The sequence below is a fragment of the Schistosoma haematobium genome, chromosome ZW, assembly GCF_000699445.3.
Source record: "Schistosoma haematobium chromosome ZW, whole genome shotgun sequence".
In the NCBI taxonomy this organism is placed as follows: Eukaryota; Metazoa; Platyhelminthes; class Trematoda; order Strigeidida; family Schistosomatidae; genus Schistosoma; species Schistosoma haematobium.
Genome location: NC_067195.1, coordinates 82,906,930 through 82,914,433, shown reverse-complemented (window position 1 = coordinate 82,914,433; position 7,504 = coordinate 82,906,930).

The following is a 7,504-nucleotide window of genomic DNA, read 5'->3' as shown; positions in this document are numbered from 1 at the left end:
GAGTGAATGAAAGCGTTTCTCTTTTCAAAGAGTTAACAGTTTGTGTGTGTTTTCTGTTAGATTAATAGTTAGTTGACTGGATGGTGTGAGTATTGCATGAATAATTTGACGGGATGTGATTTTGTTTGTTGATGAACTGATCGACTTGAAAACAGTTTTCATCAGGGAATGAGATAAGTGGAAGAATCATTGAATATAATCGAGCACAGTCTATGATTTTAATCATAAAAAAAAGAAATGATAAATGATATAATTTCACACAGTGAAAGGTTCTAGATTTTTATTTATGGTGATGAATTGTATGATACGAAACTAAATAGGCAATTAGTTTCATATAGTAAATAATCTTGTTTACATTTAAGATATGCTTATAAAAAACACTTATTGATCTTCATTATCATCACAATGAATGGTTGATTTAATCTACATTTTACCATAATGTGTAGAATCTCTCTTGTACCAATGGATTAATAACGCAGTTTCTGTTGTGACTTTATGGCCCACTGGTTATCACGTAATCTATTCGCCAATTAAAATATGACTTATACTATCTTTGCACTGTACCAAAACCAATGACGTTCGACCGGTATGAGCAGCCTAGCCTTCTTATTGGTCCTATGTCCGCTTAGTCCGTCCACTTGAGTCCAGAACAACAATAACAGCTCCCACTATGCAAATCATATATTTCAAACATACTGTGTTTATATATCAAGCAAACAGACCGCAACGCATCAAAAAATAGGAAATAATATTCATACAGAAATAAGCCAAAAAGTGGCTGTGAACGTGGGAGACAGTAATTAATAAACTGAGTATAACTTATGAACAGTAAATCGTACAATAATAAATTATAGGTCAAAACGAACCTTATAATAAGGGGAATATAGATATACATAATTTAATAACTGAATAGTTATACCATAAGAATGTATATATATATATAATATTAGTCCATTAAAAAGTCTCAGAAGTTACTCATAATTTAATCTTTGCTAGGATGTAACAGTTTCAGTTGTCATATTTCAGCGCTGTATACAACGAAAATAAAAGATTTTAAAAAAATTCAAATATGGAATTGGAAATAAAACGGAATTAAACATTCCATGCTTTGATCATGAAAATCTTTTATTATAACTGAATGAGATCATTAATGCGAAGTATACTCTCTCTTTGTTATGTAATCACATGAAATTACTATATCATAAGTGATGCAGATTACTAAATGACAAATGAACTATTTTAATCTGTCCTTACAATTTACTAGAAACTGTAAATTCAAGAAACATTGTATCAGAAAAAGATTGTTTGATGAGATAAGAATTTATGGATGATCTTTGAGCAACACTAAAATCACTTTGGAATGTTTACTTACTTACTAGGGTTAAATAAGAGTTATAATTTAGTGTAACAAATTAGGATAAAGATTTACAGTTGGACGTTAGCGTTAGGAATTAGATTTTGGAGTTTTCATTGTGAATACCAAAATGATATTTAACCAAATGAGTAAAAAAATTTCATGACAAAATTTAAGACCTATTATCTTAAATATGATTGGTTTGTCCATAAATTATAGTCTGTCGGACTCTTACTTTTCGATGTCTTTATTAAGTCGAAATATTTTATTTGCAAAACTTATGCAGATCAATGGATCACTCATCAGTGCACGCAATACTTAAAGAAAAGTATGTAAGCAAAATGAATTGCACTACTTAATTACTTACTTACTTACGCCTGTTACTCCTCGTGAAGGAGCATAGGCCGCTCACCAACATTCTCCATCCAACCATGTCCTAGGCAATCCTTTCTAGCTCCTTCTAGTTGTTATTCATCTTTTTCATATCTGCTTCTATTATCCGACGTAATGTGTTCTCTGACCTTCCTCTTTTCCGCTTCCCTTCACGATTCCAAGTTAGGGCTTGCCTCGTGATGCAGTTTGACGATTTGCATAATGTATGTCCTATCCATTTCCATCGTCTTTTCCTAATTTCTTCTTCAGCTGGAAGTTGGTTTGTTCTCTCCTACAGAAGGGTATTGCTGATGGTATCCGGCCAATGGATGTTGAGTATCTTGCGTAGACAGCTATTTATAAATACTTGTACTTTCTTGATTGTGGTTGTTGTAGTCCTCCAAGTTTCAGCTCCATACAGTAGAACTGCCTTGACATTCGTATTGAAGATTCTCACTTTGATATTGGTTGAAAGTTGTTTTGAGTTCCATATGTTCTTCAATTGTAGGAATGCGACCCTTGCTTTTCCAATCCTCGCCTTTACGTCTGCATCTGAACCTCCTTGTTCATCGATGATGCTTCCTAAGTATAAGAAGGACTCTACATCTTCCAGAGTCTCGCCATCAAGAGTGATTAGATTGCTGTTCTCCGTGTTGTATTTGAGGACCTTGGTTTTCCCTTTGTGTATGCTGAGGCCTACTGATACAGAGACTGCTGCAACACTGGTTGTCTTTATCTGCATTTGTTCATGTGTATGTGATAAGATGGCCAGGTCATCTGCGAAGTCCAAATCGTCTAATTGATTCTGAGCTCTCCATTGTATTCCGTGTTTTCCTTCAGATGTCGAGGTCTTCATAATCAAGTCAACCACCAGAAGAAAGAGGAAGGGAGAGAGCAGACAGCCTTGTCTGACTCCGGTCCTTACTTGGAATGCATCTGTCAGCCGTCCTCCATGCACGACCTTGCACTGTAGTCCGTCGTATGAGTTCCGGATAATATTGACAATCTTCTCAGGAACTCCGTAGTGTCTAATAAGTTTCCATAACGTTCTCCTATCTACACTGTCGAATGCCTTTTCATAATCAATGAAGTTGATGTATAGTGACGAGAATTGCATTAATTTAACTCTACGCAATGTGAAAATAATGACATTGTTCAAAAATCTAGAGAAAGTCACTAATAATTGTTATTACTTCAGTTAGAAATTCTGCACAGTATTTTATTGAACTGACTAGTAACAAACATTTGTAATTAACTAGTTAAAAACTTAATGTCATGATTTACAATTGACTTATCTCTGAGATTTACAACTCAGTGCCATTTTTTATCCAACCTATAGGCCTACTCATAGACAACCAATCAAATTACATGATGGCTTCTATTCTCACTGACTCCATATTACGTGCACTCAGTTGAGATGTATTTGAGTTGAAGTGGTAATAAACTTTGGACAACATAGATTGTAGCATCTCGTACTAAGTCATGCCTACATCAATTATTCTGCCTTTTGTACAGACTGATTAATTTACTTTCTTTGATTCATTAATCACATGTATTATAACCCAGTCAGTTACTCACTAATAACCTTGACTACTTTTATGTGAATTTAAATGTGTTTAACCATCATTTTAGTTATCACGTCTTAAGCTTATTTTTGTGTCTGAATATGAATAGTGAGTCACGTTTTATCGAATGGAGTCTGCACGCTTGCCATTTGCACTTCGTTTCGAATCTGCCATATCAATGATTGTTTGAGTAACTGAATGTTTAAAATATACGTTCCAGTCAGTCAGCTACAACGCAACACTAGGGACATATATGCATAGGTTCAAGTTGCCACACCTCCTTAGCACAACAAGATCAACATCAAATTTATAAAAGTGGTTATTTCAATGGTAGTAATATATAAAAGAAAGATGGTGTATAAGGATATGATACAGGAAGAAAGAATTAGTTCGTAGAAAGAAAGATGTGAAGCGATTTTAATCTCTTAGTTTAAGGGAAGACAGAGAGTGTACACTCCTACACCACTATGATCGATTCTGAGCCATGTCACCAAGATTCTCCAACAATTGGTTACGATAGTCACGCGCGCCCCAACCAAGTAATCTGCATCTACCAACATGGCTCAGACTAGAAGTTAGTGACTTCAAGAATTGATGCCACGTTTTGGTTTGGCCACCCCTAACTTTCTTCCAGCCATCCCCAACACTAGTCAGCATTGCGCGTTATGGTAATCGGTGTTCAGGCATACATTACACGTGGTTTACAACCTCATCAACTGATTTACCATCATTCCCTAATACCCTACGTCTAACCTCACTATTACTTACCCGGTGGTCCCAACAAATGCTGGCAATATTTCTAAGACATCTGTGATCAAACTAGTAACTTACGAGCGTACCCGGCCCTTAATAATCACGTTACGAAGCCGTAAAGTAAAACAGGACGAAATACTTTGCAGTATACTCTTCCTTTAATTGATAGATGGATATCTTGCCTTTGCCATAGGTGACGTAAGTTGACAAAAGCCAAACGGGCTTTCTGAATCCGTGCATAGATTTCTTTAGACACCAACCTATCAGGGCTGGTCAGACTTCAGAGATAAGTGAAGTTGTTGCCGCGTTCGACTACTTCACTCCCTATCCTTAGTTCAGGTGTTTACGCAGGCCAGTCCTGAAGCAACAATTCGCATTTTAACGAGAAGAAATGCATCCCAAAACATCCTGGCATTGTTGATTAGCGCTACCAAAATACTCTGCATTTTATCAGCGTCTTCACCAAACAGGACTATATCATCTGCGTATTCTAAGTCGATAAGTGGACTTCCTGGAAGGAGACCAATGTCCGAGAATTCAGTCAACGAGAACGTTATTTCCATGAGTAGGTCTATGATGAAGTTAAACGAAAATCGAGAAAATGTTTGTCCGAAAAACGGAAGGGACACCAATGGGATTACCAATATCAGGACTGATCGCAGATGCAGTGATGCAAAGACTAGAAGCCGCGATATTACCAGTGATCAAGCCAAAAATTTGGATTCGCTATGTAGACGACACATTCGTCATCATCAAAAAGAATGGGTTGAAAAACACTTACAAGCTGATCAACAAAGTCTTCGATGGCATCAAGTTCACAATGGAACAAGAGTCATACAACAAACTATCATTCTTGGATATATTAATCACTAGAACCGACTGAGGAAAACTGGAAATTCAATTATATAGGAAACCGACACATACAGATCAAATCCTCAACTACAATAGCAACAACCCAAGAGCTCACAAAATCAACTGCATACACATTTTGTTCAAAAGGGCGAGGACACACTGCAGCACACTGGCAGCACGAAAAATGAAGAGAAATACCTGAAGGACGTATTTCAAAAGAATGGCTACCCAACCAACTTCATCAAAAATACCAACCAAACGCAGCATCAGGACCTAAGGTCAAGCACAGAAATCAACAAAAGGATCACCCTATCATACATAAAAGACATTTCAGAAACCGCAACGAGACTGCTGAAAACCTTCGGGATAGGTGTGGCACACAAACCGACGAAATCACTACAATCAATCCTATGCAAACCAAAGGATGAAATAACAAAGGAAGACAAATCAAACATCATCTACAAAATAAATTGTGCCAACTGCGAAAAACACTACATCGGAAAAAGCGGACGCCCCCTTCACCTTCGCTTACGCGAACATCAATTAGCAGTCAAACGCCGTGATATCTCTTCACTTACATCAATACACGTGAACAACTGCGGACACTAATTCGAATGGAAAAATGTGGAATTCTTGGACAGAGGAAATTCCAAAAACACCAGGGAATTTCTAGAAGCCTGGCACTCAGGTCAATCAGCAATCAATAAGCGTATTGAAATCAACCCAATTTATCACCAATCAGGAAAGTTATGCACAAATATAGGAACAAAAATCAAACCAATGGGAGACACAACCAAAACAAAGGAGTAAACAATGACAAATTTAAGGTCAATCGGAACCAATCAACATCGAGGTGTACAAAACAAGCTGTGAAACGCATATGGAGAAATTCGAACACTTCACTTCTATCTGAAGTTTGTGCTGATGATGTCGTTCAGAAGAACGAAGAAAGCTCCACGACCAAACCATCCAGCTCAGAGAACAAAACTCCACCAAAACCATCCACCTGAGCTACAAATCTTCTCCACCATCACAAATGACATTTATCCATAAGCCCTCACTCGACTAGTAGTGTTCGAGTGAAGAGCATTCACAAGGTTTATGTACTTCTGAAGTACGCCGTTCAATGACAGACACTGACATAGTGTGGTGTGTGCTACTTATATCGACATAAGTAGTATAAATCGCGAGTCTGGAATATAATGTCTGGTAGCAGAAGATCGAAAAGAGAAAACGGGAACAGAAAGCATTTGGTATGGAAATGCAGGGACAATGAAGTCTAAGACAATTAATGAACATTTTACAAATGAAGTATTAGAGTATGGTTTTTCTGTTTTACCAAGTAACTGTAATTGTGTTCTATGTACGATCAATTTTCCCCAAACTGTATTTTCCTTCACTACAACAGAAAATCTCGGTCTACAGAGTCAAATGCTGCTTTTAAGTCAAGAAAGACCACCATTGTCGGACGCCGATAATCATGCCTGTGTTCTAAAATCTAACGAATGGTGAATATGTGGTCGATGCAGCTCATGAGTCATGGTTAAGCGTCCGAGACTAGTACTTTAGAAAATATATTAGTCAAACCAATCTCTCTATGGCTGTCTCAGGATGATTCTGACACCTTCTTATATAGTGGGACAATCAGTGGTTGAGACCAGTCACATGGGGTTACGTCCATCTCCCAGATTTTAGCTAAACTTTTGGTCGGCCTAATGGCTAAAACCGAACCACCATACTTAAAGACATCTGGACTATCTGTTCTTCCTCGTTTCAGATTAGCTATAGAATTTCGAACTTCAACTAGAGTTGGGGAACCTACTTCAGTGTTCCATTGGGGCTGTTTGGGAATGGTGAGTAGTTGTGGAATAGCTGAAGGCCAGCTAAACTTCTCCTCAAAGTGTTCCACCCATCGTTTTAAACGTTTAAGCCGAGAGCAGATAAGAGTGTCGTCTTTTTCCGAGATCATCTCATCTACACTTGACTTCTTAATTCCAGTTTCTTCTACTGGTCCAAAAAGCTATCTGTTGTTACATTTAGCCGCTGACTTTTCCATGTCTTTTGTTTTCGTTACCCACCACTACTCACGGTCGTTCCATAGACTTTTGGTTAGCCCAGATCTGATTTGTTCTCACTCTTCCTTGTGTTCAGAGTCTGATAGGATGCGTTTATGAAAATCTATCACTGCAATAGACATAGAAGAAATCCACTGGTTTTCGTGACCCTTTGATTCAAATCACCAATAGATGTCACCGCTGTTTCCAAAGCTGTCTGTATATCTTTCCAAGCAACATCTGGGTCAGCGTCGTTTTCAAAACTGCCCTAATGTGAGATCAGTTTTTCCTGGAATCTATTTTTGGTTTTCTCGTCAATTAGTTCAACTCCAATGGGTCTTTTTAGTGTGGTTTTTCTGCGTCCAGTGAGGCTCAAGCGAATGCGTGCTCGTATTAGAGCATGATCAGAGTCCAAACATGTACTTCAGAATGAGCGACAGTCTTCTATCGATCCTCTCCAACGTTGACTGATGAAAATTTGGTCTATTTGAGTCCATCGTCGGTTTGGTGCAGGCGACCACCATATTAGACAATGTCTCTCCTTATACTTGAAG